Source organism: Mustela lutreola, chromosome 16 (genome assembly GCF_030435805.1).
Source record: "Mustela lutreola isolate mMusLut2 chromosome 16, mMusLut2.pri, whole genome shotgun sequence".
Taxonomy (NCBI): domain Eukaryota; kingdom Metazoa; phylum Chordata; class Mammalia; order Carnivora; family Mustelidae; genus Mustela; species Mustela lutreola.
The window spans coordinates 12,217,104-12,236,459 of NC_081305.1; the positions used below are offsets into that span (position 1 = coordinate 12,217,104).

General features: G+C 38.4%; 1 protein-coding gene and 1 long non-coding RNA gene across 3 annotated transcripts in view; both read left to right on the top strand.

Annotated features, from left to right (window-relative positions):
• Positions 1–19,356, top strand: part of GLG1 (golgi glycoprotein 1) — a 163,173-nt gene that overhangs the window by 25,555 nt on the left and 118,262 nt on the right. The gene's annotated exons all lie outside the window — the stretch shown is intronic.
• Positions 7,259–17,846, top strand: LOC131818490 (uncharacterized). Its single transcript, XR_009348841.1, has 2 exons — positions 7,259–10,187; positions 10,399–17,846. It is a non-coding gene; the product is annotated as an uncharacterized LOC131818490 (long non-coding RNA).

A 19,356-nucleotide genomic window follows, 5' to 3' on the forward strand; every position in this document is an offset into this window, starting at 1 on the left:
GCCACCACTGCCCACCCCCCCGTTATTTTTCTTAGTATTATGCCTGCAGTGTACAAGTTCAAGAACAACCTAAAACTATGCCTTCCATTTTTTCCCATTCTTTTTTTTTATTGCAATAAAATGTATACCAATAGAATTTAGCACTTTAACTATTTTAAGTCAGTTCAGAATGGATTATGTACATTCATATTGTTGTTAAACCATCATCAGCATCCATCTTCAGAACTTTCAGTCATCCCTAACTGCAATTCCCACATGTTAAACACCAACTGCATTCTGCCTCTCTCCAGCTCCTGGAAACCGTCATTCTTTCTGTTTCTGAATTTTTCTACTCTAGTACCTCATATAAGTGGAATCATATAATATTTGTCCTTTTGCATCTGACCTATTTCACTTAGTATTAATATCTTTAAGGTTCTTCCATGTTTTGGCATGTACCAGGATTTATTTTTTTAAGGCTGAATCATGTTCCATTGCATGTATAGACCACATTTTGTTCATCCGTTCATCTGTCAAACCTGTTGTCTTGCTTCTGCCTTTTGGCTGTTGTGAATTATTAGAAACGTGTGTATACATATCTGAGACCTTGCTTTCAGTTCCTTTGGATATATATACTCAGAAGTAAAATTGATGGATCATATGGTAATTTTCTTTGTAATTTTTTGATGAATGGGCATACTGTTTTCCACAGTAGTGGCCACCATTTTACATTACCACCCACAGTGCACAGAGTTCCAGTTTATCCACACCCTTTCTAACACTTGTTACTTTGTTTTCTTTTTTTCATTTTATTTGTTTATTTTTTAAAGGTTATTTATTTGTTTATTTGACAGACAGGGATCACAAGTAGGCAGAGAGGCAGGCAGAGAGAGAGGAAGGGAAGCAGGCTCCCCACTGAGCAGAGAGCCCGACTTGGGGCTCGATCCCAGGACCCTGGGATCATGACCTGAGCCGAAGGCAGAGGCTTTAACCCAGTGAGCCACCCAGGTGCCCCTCTTTTTTTCATTTAAAAAAATAGTAACCATTCTAATGGATGTGAAATGATACCTTACGGTGGTTTTGATTTATATTTCCTAATGATTAGTTTTGTCAAGCATGTTCATGTGTTTATTGGCCATGTGTATACCTTCTTTGGAGAATTATTTAAGTACTTTGCCCATTATTAATTGGATTGTTTGTTGTTGAATTGTAGGAGTTTGTTATATATTCTGGATACTGACCTCTTATCACTTAAATTATTTGCAAATATTTTCTCTCAGACTTATCTCATAGGTTGCTTTTTCAGCCTATTGATTGTATACTTTGATGCATGGAAGTTTTTTTTTTTTAAAGAGTTTATTTATTTGATAGACAGAGATCACAAGTATGCAAGGGGGGTGGGGAAGCAGGCTCTCCGCCAAGCAGAGAGCCCAACGTGGGGCTCGTTCCCAGGACCCTGAGACCATGACCTGAGCCACAGGCAGAGGCTTAACCCACTGAGCCACCCAGGCGCCCCATGCACAGAAGTTTTTAATTCTGATATAGTTCCTGCTCAGAGGGGAGCCTGCTTCTCCCTCTCCCTCTGCCTGCCATTCCCCTGCTTGTGCTCTCTCTCTCTGTCAAATAAACAAAATCTTAAAAAAAAAAACCAAAAAGGTTAAAAGTGATGATGTTGAAGCACTTTACATATCAGCCCCAAAAGCAGAAGTCTCCTAGGCGCTCTTATAATTTTCTAATCTTAGCCCTGAGAATCAAGAAGATGTGGTATATATACACAATGGAATACTATGCAGCCATCAAAAGAAATGAAATCTTGCCATTTGCAACAACATGGATGGAACTAGAGTGTATCATGCTTAGCGAAATAAGTCAAGCAGAGAAAGACAACTATCATATGATCTCCCTGATATGAGGAAGTGGTGATACAACATGGAGGCTTAAGTGGGTAGAAGAAGAATAAATGAAACAAGATGGGATTGGGAGGGAGACAAACCATAAGTGACTCTTAATCTCACAAAACAAACTGAGGGTTGCCGGGGGGAGGGGGTTTGGGAGAAGGGGGTGGGATTATGGACATTGGAGAGGGTATGTGCTTTGGTGAGTGCTGTGAAGTGTGTAAACCTGGTGATTCACAGACCTGTACCCCTGGGGATAAAAATATATGTTCATTAAAAAATAAATAAATAAATAAATAAATAAATAAAAAATCTTAGCCCTGAGATCACTCACTTCTCCAAGGAGTTCTCTTTCCTTATAGTGGAGAATGGTATTTAGAAGCCAAGGTCCATATGTTAGATGTGCTCTTTGCTTCTGGAGTGTTACTGCTTCAGCAGTTAAAACCAGAAAATATATAAAGTGTATGTGTGTGTTTCTGTGTGTTTACATAAATGCATTCATATGTACATCTACTATATGTGTATATATACACAGACATCTATTCATATCTATATGTATAGACACACATGTTAAAAAGTGATTTTTATTCTTATGGATGCCTTTAGAACCACAGGGTTCATTCTAGCTTTCTTCCTTTCCATGTTTGTAATTTCCATTGATCACAGTGAAAACATGGTTTACTCTCATCCTCAAATTATTTATTTGTTGAATCCTGTAATAGAGTTAAAATAATTTTAGAATGCTAAGCTATGCATTATGAGAAAGTAGACCTACTGGAGTTCAGTACTTGCTTACAGCTCTTTTTTGTTATTGGACTGAGGATATATAGTCAAAATACTGTGTTCATGAGCCACTCAGGTTATTCTCCCTCCTCTATACTTCTTTCTTCTTTATGGTTATGCTCGTTTGAAATACAGTTAGGCTCATTTATTTCCTCTCTTTCTTTCTCTCTTTCTTTCTTTCTTTTTATTAAGATTTTTTACTTATCATTTGAGAGAGAGAGAGACAGAGAGAGCACAAGCAGAGGGAGAGGGAGAAGCAGACTCCTGGCTGAGGAGGGAGCTGATATGGAACTCGATCCCAGGACCCAGAAAGCATGATCCCAGCCAAAGGCAGACGCTTAACCATCTGAGCCACCCAGGTGCCTTACGTTCTTATTCTTTTTCTTTTTTTCTCTTCTCTTCTCTTTTCTTTCTTTCTTTCTTTTTTTTTTTTTTTTTTTTTTTTTTTTTTTTTTGATAGCGAGAGAGAAAGAGAGAGAGAGGGGGGAGAGAGGTGGCAGAGGGATTGGGGAGAGAGAATTTTAAATAGGCTCCAGATCGGGGTTTGATCTCACAACCCTGAGATCACAGCCTAAGCCAAAATCAAGAGTGAGGCATTTAACAGACTGAGCCACCCAGGGGCTCCCATTTTTCTTCTCTTAATTGTATTTTTGCCCCCCCCCCCCCCCCGCCAAAGGCTTATATAAAACATTTTGAGTCAGTAAAAATAACATGATTCTAGGGGTCTGAGTGGCTCAGTTGATTAAGGCTCTGCCTTTGGCTTATGATCCCAGGACCTTGGGATGGAGCCCCATTTAAGGGCTCCCTTCTCAGCAGGGAGTCAGCTTCTCCCTTTCCCTCTGTCCCTTCCTCCACTCATGCTCTCTATCCCTCTCTGTCTCTCTCAAAGAAATAGGTAGAATCTTAAAAAAAAAAAATTTAACAACATTGTTCTAGAATTGCCTTCCTGCTACACCTTTTACCCCTTCCATCCTTCCATTCTTTCCTGCACATTCCTCGGGTAGCCAATCTCAGTTTTTAATTTATACTTTGTTTCTTTATATACAACTGAGCAGATACCTGTGTATTTTCATATTTTACCTTCCTTCTTACTCAAAAGAACCCATAGTTGATACCTTTTGCACTTTGCATTTTGTCATTTAATGTTGTATCTTGGAGATCATTTTAAATCAATTCATGGAGATCTTCCTTAGTTTATTCAGCCACTTTCTTATGCGTGGGTATGAAAGTATTTCCCATATTTCACAGTTATGAACAATTTGCTCTGAAAAACTTATGTATTTTCATCATGTTGGAGGTACTGTTTCTAGAAGTGCAGTTTTGTTGACTTTTGTTACTGCACCAGCAGAGTATAAGTTCCAAAGTAAATTAATTATTTTTGAAGTTTTGTACAATTTATTGTTCACAAACAGTTGATTTTTTCAAAAACCTTTTAATGACTCCACAGCTGCTGCTACTGAGTGATGTAACCTGGCTGAAAAAATTCTGCCTATTTAAAATTCCGCCTGCTTTAAAAGTTAAACATGAAAAAATTGAAACAGGAGGCTTCTCCTTATCTCAGTAAGTTATGTTCAAGTTCATAAACTTAATTTAAAAAAAAAATTTATTTATTTGACAGACAGAGATCACAAGCAGGCAAAGAGGCAGGCAGAGAGAAGGGCCAGGGAAGCAGGCTCCCTGCTGAGCAGAGAGCCCAATGTAGGGCTCAATCCTAGGACCCTGAGATAGTGACCTGAACCGAAGGCAGAGGCTTACCCGACTGAGCCACCCAGGCACCCCTTACTTTTAAGTCACAAAACACTTATATACTATTTCATAATAATTATTTTTTTAAGATTTTATTTATTTATTTGACAGAGAGAGAGAGACAGTGAGAGAGGGAAAAAAGCAGGGGGAATGGGAGAGGGAGAAGCAGACTCCCTGCTGAGTAGGGAGCCTGATGTGGGGCTTGAGCGCAAGACTCTGAGACCATGACCTGAGCCGAAGGCAGAGGCTTAATGACTGAGCCACCCAGGTGCCCCAGTTACTTTTCTTGATTAGTAGTTCTTAGTTGTAATTTTTGGGAAAAGATTGTCCTGTACAGCTCTGCAAGTAATATGAAGTACAGACCTGTGACTTGTTAGGAAAAAAATCTAGACATATATAAACAACACTTACAGTTTCAAAAATCGGTCCTGGATTTAAGAAACAAAGCTGTCACAGCATTTGTAGTAGTGTGGCTTTGATTCTCAAGGACTGCCTATAATGAAGTGTTGCTTTTCTCCTACCCAATCCCTGGATCTCCTGTTTTCCAGGTAGGCCTAGAAAAGCCTCACTGGGATTTGTTCTTATCCATACTAAGAGCAACATTTTCAATTTAGTTCTTTGATTTAGCATCTTTAAAAGCCTTTAGGATTGAGATCTGTGTTTTTAAAAAATGGTGCAGTATGAGATTCAGCTATTCTGGAAGTGTTATGCTAATACCTTTACATGAAGGTCTCTTGAGTTTTTTAAATAACTTTATGCATTTAATTTCTCAAATCCTTGTATGTTATAAGTACTCAACCTTCCTGAGGCAACCTTGAACCCTCAGATTCAGGATCCCAACCCATTTACATGGATTATTAGGAGCTGGCTCTTAATACAGAACTTCAGGCCCAGGACACATTTACCTATTTTTAACTAGTTAAGGATTACTTAAATGTCTTGTAAGGCCATGCCATCTTGCCAGAAACATTGTTTCAAAGGTCTTTTCTTTTCTTGAATCTTCTTTTAACTGAAGAACTCAAGATAATCTTTGTAAATGGGGAGAATCTGGGGAAAATTTAAGAAAACCAAACCAAGCCAATTATCTCCAGACTAGGTAACTTTTTGTGTACTGAACCCCACAGCAGAGCAACAATAGGAGTACAAGGTCAGAAAATGCTCCCGAACTCACATAGATACCACTTGTCCTGGAAGGTGTATGGATTGTTCAAGTAATACATATGTAGTTTTTTTTTTTTTTAAATATTTTATTTATTTATTTATTTGACAGACAGAGATCACAAGTAGGCAGAAAGGCGGGCACAGAGAAGTGGGGCGAGGGGAGCAGGTTCCCTGCTGAGCAGAAAGCCCCATGCGGGGCTTGATCCCAGCACACTGGGATCATGACCTGAGCCGAAGGCAGAGGCTTTAACCCACTGAGCCACCCAGGCACCCCTATACGTAGTTTTAATACACGATTGTAGAAGTCAGAGTGCTACCAGGTTTATAGGGAAAACTGTCATCTCCTATTTTAGCTTTCCCCACTTTGAACTCTTTCAGCTCTTTATTCTTGAATTTACCTAATTTTTAAGTAGAATATTTATGCTGTTTTTTTTAATATTAGACATTATCTATTGATTTCTTACAAATGATTTATATTTAGTCCTCATAAAGCACACTTGGCTGTATTTACTCTGAAATTGAACTTCATAGAGCAAGAAATCCTATAAAGCTACAGGATAAAATAGACTGCTGCACCACAGATCATATTCAGACAAGTCTGTAGCTGTAGAATATGGCGTGAATTGGCTGAGTTCTGCAGAAAGCTTTTACCCACTTTAATGAGATCAATTTTGGTCCATTTCCTTTTTGTCTGTATCTCATTCTTATTCATCAATCATGAGTCATCAGCATACTCATATAAGTAAACAGTTTTTTAAAAGAGAGATCAAACTCATTGCTGGTTAGGTCTGGTGGTTAAAAAAAACAAAAGCAAACAAAAAACCGACCTAAAGTTGTTTTATTCATTCTAACAGAGAACAGGGAACAAATCTAAGCTCTTGCTATATGTGTTTTGTGTGAAGTCAGAATACTTAGAGCAAGACATGTGATCCCTCTACTTTGGTGTTTTATAATTTTCATTGTTATATTTGAGATACTGTTACAGATTACCGTCCATTAGCTATGTTGATTTTGCCTTGCTGGTCCCATAGTCATGGCCCATTTTAAATTTGCAGAGTTCTTTGTTAGAAAACATTTCTAGAGTCTACCTTTTGTGATTTCCTTTGTGATTCAAATAATTTATCAAAGTAGATTTACTTAAAATTTGTGTGAGTGTAGTTTTTAAATTGGGCAATGTGCTCTTCTACATAGGAATAGCTAAGGGTATATGTGATCAGTTTGATAGAGATTTTTCTGAACTGGCATTCAATTTTTAAGTTTCTTTTAATAACTACTGAAAACACCATTTATATAAAACTCACCAATGAATTGATTTTTCCTTTTAGAAATAAGTACATATTGGGCAGCGCTAATACAAAAGCTGTTGCTTTAGCCTTGGCAGTTTACTGATCTTTAGAGATTCATTTCTCTTTCTTGATATTTATCTGTGCCTGTATAGGCTTTGCAATTAGCAAAGTGAATAGGGTAATCCTCTGAAAGTTATTCTTTGTGTATTTTTGTTGAAGCCCAGGTTTGTGGATGGTAGGGTCCCACATATAGAGTATACTAGAAAAAATGATTTGACCGCAATAAGATATTAATGTCTGTTTTCCTGAATTAGAATTGGTATATGATTTTCACCAAGAAAATCAGCCACTCATTTAGGTTCCTATGCATAAGTTAACAGAACCTTGTCAAAGATTATATTTTAAATGAAAAGAATAAATAAAGTTTTTCTTCACTAAGCTTTATTGGTTTTTGTTTTGTTTTGTTTTGTTTTTTGCTTCACAGATCTTGTTAAAGCATTTTTCCAAACCTATTAAATTAAAATCTGGAATAGATCTGTTCTCTAATTTCTTCAGCAACTTTGTTTTATGAAGCACCCATTTATGCCCATTTATATCTTAGACTGGAAATTGGCAATCTGCAGCACATGTGGCAAACCCAACCCATGGCCTTTTGATTTTTTTTTTTTTTTTAATGTTTCTGGAGGTAAGAATGGGTTTTACAGTTTAAGAATATAGTGAAAGGAAGACACCAAGGGGCACCTGGATGGCTCAGTGGGTTAAAAGAAGACACCAAGATTGTAGAGATTGTATGTGGCCTGCAAAAACTAACAGTGGTTATGATATGTCCCTTTATAGGACAAATTTAATATATAATATATAATGTACATACAGCTTTTTAATGGTTTACAGTTCATCTGAATTAGAAAAATGTTTTGCTGTAATCTCTTTGCATAATCCTGCATGTATTGTAGGAATTTATGGAATTTGTCAGTTTTTATTTTGATATGATCTTTTATTGATCAGGGCCAAATGTGTATGCGTGACACTGCAGACTTTCATTAAATGAGCTTGGCTTTTTGAGAGACAAAGAATGTGCGTGGTGAAGTAGTGAACCAGCACACTTAGGCTTACTTCCTTGGGAGGGTGTGGACATTTTTGTGATATTGCTTTAGGGGTGGTGATGAGTTTGAACATTGTCATTTCTCCATTGGTGTAGGGTTTTTCTTTGATACCATTGTCTGCTGCATAGAGAGTTATTTCCTTGAAGCTGTATTTTGATATTAATTTGGGTTATGTATGGTTGGTTTGGATGAGAGTTTTAATACCCATAGCTTCTGGCAAAAATCCCCTGGTTGCCTGGTTATAATGCTTTGTCGTTTATCATATTTTATTGACTGTAAAGCGTACTTTTTCTTTTTCTTTTTCTTTTTCACCTTAATGTCTTTGAAATCAGGATGCATCTTAAATTTTATGACATAATTAGGATTGGCAGAGTTTTTTCCTCTAGTGCTACATGAAATAATGGTGCATCTTAAAATCAGTAAGGTATGGCTTGTACATTCTACTCATTTATAATATCCATTAGGTGCTTCGTTTTCTTATTCCTTGTGTTAATTCCACCCCTTTTTATTTTGCTATGAGAGGCAGAATTTCTGGTTTTGGAAATTTTTCATGATTTAAGGGTTTGCCTTGAGGGTTATTTTAATTCTGAGATTGGTTATTGATTTAGATTGTAAACACCATCAACCATATCTAGTCAACAGAACAACTTGGGAAAATGAACACTTAACATAGTGTTTTGAGTAGCACAGTATCCTGATCTGTTACTGTTAGTTTATTTAACAGATGGCCTGTAGCCTGGTCTTTAATATTAGTTACTATTTTGTTGAATAGACTGTAGAAGAACATTAACTAGAAAACCTGTTTAACTTCAGGCCTAGCTGAGATTTTCTTGAATGCTTGCAACTGGGAACACCCTATGGATTTATAGTAATATCCTGTTCTTGGAAAATAATGAGAAATTACATAGTAATTGTTTTAAGACCTTTACTGTCTCCCAAGGTGAACCACTTTGTATTACAGAGACAGTAAGTTTTTAGAAACCTATTTCAATGGAAAATCACAAGTCAGTAATTTCAAAAAAGGCAAGCCAAATAAAAGTAGAAAAAGGATCAGAATTAATGCCAACTTTAAATATACACACATAAGTTTTTTATTTAAGTTAGTGATTCCAAGCCCTTTTTGCACCTGGGGTGATTTTTAAATTCTCAGTACCCAGATGTCTCTGGCAAATTAAATCAGAATGTCTCGGAGTGGTTGCTGGCATTGAATTTTTTTAGTTATTATATTACAAAAGCAGCTGGCATTGAATTTTTTTCACTCTATTATTATTGTATTACAAAAGCAATATTTTTACAGATTTTACCCATGTATTTAGCCCTGTCTTTGCTCCTCATGCCTTCTTGAATCTCTGATCTTCCATCTGGGACCACTTTCCTTCTGCCTACAATACATTTTGTAGAATTTCCTTTAGTGAGGGTCTTCTAGTGGCCAGCTGTCAGGTTTTGTTTGTCTGGAAAGATCTTTATTCTACCCTGTTCTTAAAAGATATTTTTGTTGGTCTAGGTATCAATTATCTATTTCTGGGTAACAGGCCATCCCAAATTCAGTGACTCAAAAACAACAGCTGCTTTCCCATGTATCTGTAGGTTAGCAAGTTGGGCAGAGCTTAGTGGGATGGCTTGTCTCTAGTCTACATGGTTTCAGCTCAGCTCATTCATATCTCTGTAGTCACTTGTCAGGTCACCTGGGGGCTGGACAGTCATATGTCTGGAGGTCTGGTATAGAAAGGCAAGTTTCAATGCACAAGCAGTTTTCAAGCCTTTGTTCATATTTGCTGATGTCTAGTGGCCAAGCCCAGGTTCCAGAGTGGAGGAATTAGACTCCATCTCTTGATGGGAGGAGTGACAGTGTCACATTTAAAGGGCTGTGGGGTGTACATAAAGAAATGGGGGAGAATTATGGCCTTTAAAAAAAAATCTGTCACAGATAGAATTTTAGGTTGGAATTTTTTGGGGGGGGGTATTTTTTCTTTTAGCCCATTTTCTTCTTGCCACTGTATTTTGGCTTTCCCTGTTGCTGTTGAGCAGTCAGTTCCTATGGCTTCTTTTCAGACTTTCTTTGTGTTCTCTCATTCACTGTGATTTGTCTAGGTGTGAATTTCCCTTTATTTGTCCAGTTTTGGCTTTGTTGAGTTTCTTTTGATTTAGTGTCTTTCATTCATTCTGGAAAATTCTTAGCCATTATCTGCCTCTGCCCCACTCTCTTCTTCTTCTTAGAACTTCAATTAAGTTAGGTTTCTTGGGGCGCCTGGGTGGCTCAGTGGGTTAAGCCACTGCCTTCGGCTCAGGTCATGATCTTAGGGTCCTGGGATCAAGTCCCACATCGGGCTCTCTGCTCAGCAGGGAGCCTGCTTCCCTCTCTCTCTCTGCCTGCCTCTCCATCTACTTGTGATTTCTCTCTGTCAAATAAATACATAAAATCTTTAAAAAAAAAAAAAAAGTTAGGTTTCTTGCTGTTTTCCCATATTTATTTTTATTTCTGTGAACGTTTTATTATACACAGAATGGGGAGAGGGCTCAGTCCTTGGCAGCTGGTTTCCTTTAGGCAGCCAGAACTTTGCTCAGCTCCTGTTGCTTCCTCTTGGCATGGATCTGTGTCCCCACTCTATTCTTGATGATCTTGAGGGCATACTTGTCCTTGGAGACTGTGAGCAGCTCCAGGGTGATCTGCTTGTATGAGGTGAAGCCACATAACACTCTGATCATGTCCCTTGGGAATTCGGTGTGCGTGGTGGGGTGTCCAGAGTGGTGGCTGTGCCTCAGCTTGCTCCTGTGGCCCTTGTTGAAGCCCCGGCCATGGGGTATCACAGAACCGTGGCTGCTGTGGTATAGGCTCCACATTTATTAATGTTTCTTCATGCTGCATTCTGAATAATTTCTTTTGACTTATCTTCCACTTTACTAATTTGCTCTTCTGTTATGTCCAGATGCTTAACTCTTTCTGCTCCCGCTCCCCAAGATTATTTATTTGTTTGACAGAGAGAGAGAGAGAGAGAGAAGGAGCACACAGGCAGAGCGGCACGCAGACAGGGAAGGAGAAGCAAGCTGTCTGTTGAGCAGAGAGCCTGACCTGGGGCTCGATCCCAGGACCCTGGGATCATGACCTAAGCTGAAGGCAGGCACTTAACTGACTGAGCCAACCAGGCACCCCATTTTTTTTTTAAAATATTTTATTTATTTGAGAGAGAGAGCGAGAGCAGGAGCTGTGGGGGGTGGGGCAGAGGTAGAGGGATAAGCAGACTCCCCACTGAGCGGGGAGCCCCTGGTGGGGGCTTGATCCCAGGACCCTGAGATCATGACTGGAGCTATTAGTTGCTTTTAAGAAGATTTTAAAATCTTTTAACATTTTTAATTGATTATAATTTCAGGATCATTCCAAATAATCTAACCTACCATTATAAGAATTGGATTACCACATCTGTTGTTGTCTTTTTAAGCTTCCCTATTAGTTTACCTGTACACTAGGTTTAGGATACTATTGATTAAGCAAATAGAAGATACATGGAGAACTATAAGAATTAAATAGGTAGGAGTCACATTTTAAGAGGGAGAGACCCCCAGAAAACTTGATTTTCTTCAGTTAGTAAAAGGATGAAACAATATTTTTGTTATCTTTAGGGCTTTTGAGTTGGTCAGATATTTTTGTAGTTATGTTTACCAATATGGAAAATTGAAGTTTGGTTTGAAAAGAAAATGATTACCAAAACCCTTATTGATGGTGCTGTAGTGCCTGGATGACAGAAGATCATCCATACTTGTGATTTGTGACGTGCCTAGTGAAAAATATAGGATTCAACTTTTTTTTTTTTAAGATTTGTTTGACAGAAAAGAGAATGCACATGTGCAAGTGCACATGGAGTAGAGAATGGCAAAGGGAGAGGGAGAGAGAATCTTAAGCAGACTCCACACTGAGCACAAAGTCCCCATGGGGCTCAGATTCAAGACCCTGAGATTATGCCCTGAGCCGAAACCCAAGAGTCCGATGCCTAACCAACTGTGCCACCCAGGTCCCCCTAAGCTTCAAGTCTTATATCAACCTTATTTTGAAGAAAGCTTAATCGAGTGATTTATATTCATTTTAGAGTTCAGGTTTGGGTGTTTTGTTTACAGTGAGCCATTTTCCTAAGCTACCTTATATGCAGCCAAGCAAATATAATTTGACATTCTCCAGTCTAAATCTACAGGTGAGATGTAAAAGGATGTCATCTGATTATTTTGTGTCATACAGATTTTTTCCCTTCCACTAAAAACAAATGTATCTTTTGTACCCAATTATTTTCTGTTACATTTACGGCTATGCTATAGCTAGGGAGATGACTTAACAGCACTTAACAGGTAGCTTTGCTTGCTACTCCACTTCAAGAACATGGTGTATTATGTTGCTGTTGACTATACAAACTAGAAATTAAGGTATTTAAGTATTTTAGGAAGAAGAGATGTTTCAGTGACTTAGAGTAGGCTCTTGTGATGATTCTTGGCCTTCGTGGTTTTAATTAGATACGTCTTTTTTTGAGCAGCAAAACAAATGATTTAGAGCAATGTGTCAGAGACATGGCAGAAAGCAAATCAGATTGGTGTGGTGAATGGGAGCTGCTGTTGCTTATGTTCATATGGAATCTTGCAGTTGAGGAAGTCAAAAGAGGAAATTAGGGGTGCCTAGGTGGCTCAGTGGGTTAAAGCCTCTGCCTTCAGCTCAGGTCATGATTCCAGGGTCCTGGGATCGAGCCCTGCTGTCGTGCTCTCAGCTCGGCGGGAAGCCTGCTTCTCCCCTCTCTTCCTGCCTGTCTCTCTGCCTACTAGTGATCTCTATCTGTCAAATAAATAAATAAAATCTAAAAAAAAAAAAAAAAAAAAAGAAGAAGAAGAAGAAAAAGAAATTAATTAATTAATGTAATTGTACCATAAGGAATGAAATTTTTGCCCCTTATGTGATTTGACAACTCTGTGTACCTTGTAACAAGCTTTGGTTTATTATGCATTAAAGTCAATATTTATGTTTACATTTTGCCCAGTGAATTATGTCAAGGATCATTGTCATCTGAGATAGTCACTATAAAGCCAAGCTGGAGTTATTCCAAGCATTGAATAATTCACAGTCCTATGAATTGAAAAATTGAGCTTGTTAATATTTACTAGGCTATAAACATTTAACCACATTTTTACATCAGCGATCTAACCCCATTGTTATGAAAATATGAGCAAGTTCTGTTCCTAGATGTCTTTTTGTTTAATACACTTTTTTGGTTTTTTGTTTCTCTCTCAACTCTTACATCCCTATAGTAGTTACAGCATCAGCTGCTACCACCACCAGCCACAAAACTGTTTTTTGGTTAGTTTCATTTCACAGACTTATCTCCAAGAAAGACAAAAAGAATGACTTCTTCTGGGGTTACTTATATATCATCAACTTCTGGGTCTTCAAGAGAGGCAGGCATTTTATTTTATTTTTTTTTTAAAAGATTTTATTTATTTATTAGACAGAGAGAGAGAGAGAGATCACAAGTAGGTAGAGCAGCAGGCAGAGAGAGATGGGGAAGCAGGCTCCTTGCTGAGCAGAGAGCCCGATACAGGGCTCGAGCCCAGAACCCAGAGATCATGACCTGAGCTAAAGGCAAAGGATCAACCCACTGAGCCACCCACGCAACCCTATTTTTAATAGTTCTACAAAACTCGGGGCATCTGGGTGGCTGTGTCGGTTAAGCGGCTGCCTTCTTCTCAGGACATGATCCCAGAGGATCAAGCCCTGTATCGGGCTCCCCAATCAGTGGAGAGCCTGCTTCTCCCTCTCCCTCTGCCTGCTGCTCTGCCTACTTTTACTCTCTGTCCATCTCTCTAATAAATAAAATCTTTAAAAATTAGTTCTAAAAAACTCATTTGAGTTGTTCTGCTGAGAGACTGTTACTATGGGATTTCAGCATACTATAGCTATAGTCAGAGATCTGTTAATAGAATTTGTGTAATATAAGATATAAACTTATTAGTTTTCCATCTTCCCATTAAAAAACAGATGAGACTTCAAATAAGCAGGTGAAAATTTAGTGACTCTTCTAGGCCTTATTGAAAAATGTAATTTAGAAAGCTGAGAGATCCCATTGCGATTAGAAAGATAAGTGATAGGAAAGTATGTCATGTTACTTTTGGATGATACTAGGCAGAAGTTGTTCTTTGGAATTAAACAGGCCCATTTGCCAGACTGTAGAATAATAAGCTTTAATGTCTTAGAAGTACTATATTTCTTTTTCCTGTATCCTCTTAAATTTGGTGACTTCATTGTACTTAGCATTAGTATGTTTCTTTTCTTTTAAAGAAATCCAGTGGTGTTTAGATTTCTTTAAAAGGAAAGAGACTTTTACTGTGTTGTCATTACAACTTTAAATAAACATGGGCTAGATCAAAGATAATAAAATTATTCTAATGTTTCCTTCACCTTTGTTTTATCCAAGTGAGATTTAAGTAAGAAGTACATGTTCCTCACTAAATCGGTTAGGATTTATGATTCTTTGTGGCAACAGGAAGCTCTTTCTAAACTAGGTTAAGCTAAAAAGAGAATTTGCTTCATATAACTATAATAAGGAATAATACTGGCTTTGGACCGGAGCTCAACCTCTTAGCTATACTTATTTTTCTCTTCCCTCTGCTTCTGGATTGGGTTCCTTCATGCCTCTGACTGGTGGCAAGGTGGCCAAAGTAGCTGTATTCCTACTCCATCTGTGCCAGCAGTATTTGCAAATGTTTTATTGTTTGCCATTGTCTGAATCCCCGAAACACTTAAGATGTTTCATGTTTAGTCTGAGTTTGGAATCATTTGATTTCCTTCCTAGGAATGAAGTCCCACCTTCAGTACTGGAATAGAGTAGGGTTAAAAGTGGGAGAGACAAACAGGAGCTTACTGTATGTAATAGAGTTTGAACATTGGAAGCAGTCACTTATGTCTTTGGGAGTTTTATTTCTGAGGTGACCCAAATCAAGATCAGTTCTGTTTTTACTTTACTTCTTTCATTAGAATAAAGAGATACCTGCCATTTTGCTCATTTCACATTCTAAAGAGCTGGCATTAAACATCACTAAACTACTGTGAACTAGGCTAGAGCTGAGGGAGATGTTCACAGCATAGATGACTTACTGTGTTCTTTCTACTGAAAAACAAAACAAAGGGGACAAAAAATTCTCTCTGAAAGGCAAGTCCAGGAGGCCAGTGCTCGTGTTTCATACCATGAATTATAGATCTCAGCTGTTAATCAGTCCTCAGTTCTCAATAAATTTAAGAACTTTATAATAACAAAGTTTTAGTGTTTTGCTGATTTAAACAGTTTTTAACCTCTATGAAATCCTATCTCTTTATTTAATTATTTATTTATTTATTTTTAAGATTTGACAGACAGAGATCACAAGTAGGCAGAGAGGCAGGCAGAGAGAGAGGAGGAAGCAGGCTCCCCACCGAGCAGAGAGCCCGACGCAGGGCTCGATCCCAGGACTCCGGGATCACGACCTGAGCAGAAGGCAGAGGCTTTAACACACTGAGCCACCCAGGCGCCCCATATCTCTTTATATTAAAAAAAGAATTTAAAAAGCTTTCTAGTCAGAAATATTAATAGCATTTTATAAAAGCAATGAAAAGTAAATGACATTTGGGGAACTCACACTTTATTCCTCAACAAAAATAAGCCTTATTCCCCACCCCTACCCCCACATACCTTTTGCCACTGTCCTACCATCTTTTATTTCTTGGGTTAAAGAGTTGACAGAGCTATACCACATTATCTCCTGTTTACAGGTCAAGAGGATTGGATCCCTGTGGTATAGAATATGTCATTTAGTCAAGATTTTTCTCCTATAGAAAGTTGAAAACACTAGGTTTTGGAAGACTATTGAAGAGTCTGGATTCTTAGACTCCCTATGTTATTTTTACAGGCAAAGACATTTTTCTTTCCTAGCTTCTTAGGTATTGTTTTGCAACACCTTAAATATTTTCTTATCTGACATTTTCATTCTTTCTGTGACTATATATATTTTTTATTCACACCTTAGCAACATGTATTAGATTTAAAATAATTAACATTTAAATATTTCTGTTGTTTAATTTTTTGTAGCCTGTTCTTTTTTCCTAGCATGGAGACTAAACTGGTGAAGAAAAATTTTGTTGTATTTTCTACTTCCCAGCAATTATTCATTACACACTTTCTATATACTAAGTACAAATTTAGAGTTAGGAATGCTCTTTCTGCCTCTGTATACATTTCTTTCTCATACAGTATGACTGTGTGATAAGAAAGGCAGATTGGAGCAGAAAAACACATGGAGGAAAAAACAAGTAAGATCTGTTCAGAGTTTATGTAAATCATCTAGAAAATGAGGATGGCCTGGGTTAAAGCAATGACAGAAGAAAGAGAGATTGACTAAGTTTGAACAACAGCGGAAAAAAGATGACTCCAGAGAGCTAGTTACAGGACTAGGATACAGGATATGCAGGAGATAAAGGAATCAGTGGTAAACCCAAAGTCCCATTGGGTATGTGAGAGTTTTTCACTAAGGGCATTCTGATGCCATTCATGGTAGAAAGAATTGACTTGGGGACAGAAATTAACTCTATTAAATAAATAAATGGGAGAGAAGAGACAAATCTGTAAGGAATGGCAGATAATTTACATAGATACTTCTCATTGTTGAGGTAGCGCTTAACTCACCATTCCCCCTTCAGTATGGGCTGAGCTTAATTGCTTCCAAATAGTGGGCAGTGGGAAAGTGGATGAGGGTCATTTTACAGTGGAGAAACCTGGCAGACACCCCCTTGACCAGATGACCAAAGTTAGCATCATCAGGGGTGTCATATTTATATCATGTATACCTTTATTATGATGTCTTGAGAAAGGCTCTTCCTGGACACCTGGGTGGCTCAGTTGGTCAGGCTAAGGTCATGAATCCAGCATCAGGCTTCCTGCTCAGCAGGGAGTCTGCCTATCCCTCTGCCCCTCCCAGCCCTGTTCCTGCCCCCCTACCCCTGCAAAAATAAATAAATAAAATCTTAAAAAAAAAAAAAAAAGAATGCCACTTACTCTCTAAAACCTATGAACCTATGAGCAAAATGTCATGTAAACCTAAATTGAGGAATACTCTACCCAGTAGTTGACCCCAGCCTTCCTTAAAACTCTCTAATGTCATTAGAGACACAGAGGCTAAGGAGATAGAATGACTAAACCCTGAGTGGAATAATGTTTGACCAAATATCTGAGCACCCTATAGCCTAGTCAAGTTGATACATAGTCTTGTGTCACTGTCCAAAACTAAGAGAGAATAGGGAGTTAAAGAGGATAAAGTATTAAGGAGGAGAGAGTTGTGTGTTAAACAGCAAAAATAGCAGAGAGCCTCAAGATGGTATAGAAAAGATTATTTTTAATGATAAAAGCCACATGAAGTAGGAAATAAGGACCCATAGACAGACTCTTCATTTAAAAAGTGAAAGGAAGCGGTGCCTGGGCGGCTCAGTGGGTTGGGGCCTCTGCCTTCGGCTTAGGTCATGATCCCAGGTCCTGGGATTGAGCACCACATCAGGCTCTCAGCTTAGCAGGGAGCCTGCTTCCCCCCTTCTCTCTGCCTGCCTCTCTGCCTACTTGTGATCTCTGTCAAGCAAATAAATAAAATCTTAAAAAAAAAAAAAGTGAAAGGAGGATGCACAGTGACAGACTGGATAATAGGGATGCCTGGGTGGCTCAGGGGGTTAAATTAAGTCTCTGCCTTCGGCTCAGGTCGTGATCTCAGGGTCCTGGGATTGATCCCCGCATTGAGCTCTCTGAGCGACAGGAAGCCTGCTTCCTCCTCTCTCTCTCTGCCTGCTTCTCTGCCTACTTGTGATCTCTGTAAAAAAAAAAAAAAAAAAAAAAAAATATATATATATATATATATATATATATTTAAAAAAAGAATGGATAATAGAATTAACTTAAAATTTCATTTTAAGATGAGATTGATTGTTTATTTATTTAATTTTTTAAAAACAAGATTTTATTTACTTATTTGATAGACAGAGATCACAAGCAGGCAGAAAGGCAGGCAGTGGGGGCGGGGGCAGCAGGCCCCATGCAGGGCTGCATCGCAGGAGCCTGGAATCATGACCTGAGCCGAAGCCAGAGGCTTTAACCCACTGAGCCACCCAGGTGCCCTGAGATTAAGTTTTTATTTTTTTTATTTATTTATTTTTTTAAAGATTTTATTTATTTATTTGACAGACAGAGATCACAAGTAGGCAGAGAGGCAGGCAGAGAGAGAGGAGGAAGCAGGCTCCCCGCTGAGCAGAGAGCCCGATGTGGGACTCGATCCCAGGACCCTGAGATCATGACCTGAGCCGAAGGCAGCGGCTTAACCCACTGAGCCACCCAGGCGCCCGAGATTAAGTTTTTAAAGATGCATTTTTATCTTCCCTTCTATTAAGACACCCTTTCCTCTGACTACTTCAGTCGCCCAGTACCTATAGGGCCAAAATAACTAATTAATACATAAAATTTTCCTCAGTTCTTGGGAGGATAAAACAAGTTTAACAGCCCCTCCTCTCAAAAAAAGCAGATGCTTCACATCCTCTAAAAATGTCTTGAGATTCTCACATATTCAGATTTATGAACATGTATCCATAGAAACGTGGATGAAAGCCACAGAGGTTAGATCAGACTTAGATGTTATAAACAGGTGCTTGGTGAGTTAACAAATACTGTAAAATCCTAAATTGTTCTTACCCTTTTAGGTATAGTCTTCCAATAATATAGTTCAAATATTTGTGCACATTCTTTCATTTTATTAGCTACCCTTCATAATTGAGTACCTGGAAGACTGGCTTAAGAGAGAAAACAGTTAAATTAGAGATGTTTCTTTTGGCTGATATTAGCACTTGCACCCCCTTTCCCACCCAATCCCAACTAAGGATTTTAATAATTTCACAAAGATGTATCTTAAGTAGTGATAGTGCCAAAGGTGCAATATTAGTGGGCAAATAGTAGTTCCTCCACTCATTTGTTCAAAAGTTTGTCAGTTGTAAAAGTTGCCAAGCACGCACCGTCTACAGAGGAGACAGACCATACACAAGACCATTCCTTCAACTTTAGGAAAAGTAGCTGTTCCACCTAATCCGTAGAAACAAATATAAAAAGCCAAGTAAAATGGAGGGACAGAAGAATGCTCCAAAAGAAAGAATAACGAGGGATGCCTGGGTGGCTCAGTTGGTTAAGCAGCTGCCTTAGGCTCAGGTCATGATCCCAGCGTCCTGGGATCGAGTCCCACGTTGGGCTCCGTGCTCAGCAGGGAGCCTGCTTCTCCCTCTGCCTCTGCCTGCCTCTCTGTCTACCTGTGCTCACTCTCTCTGACGAATAAATAAATAAAATCTTTTTAAAAAAAAAAGAAAAGAAAAGAAAGAATAAC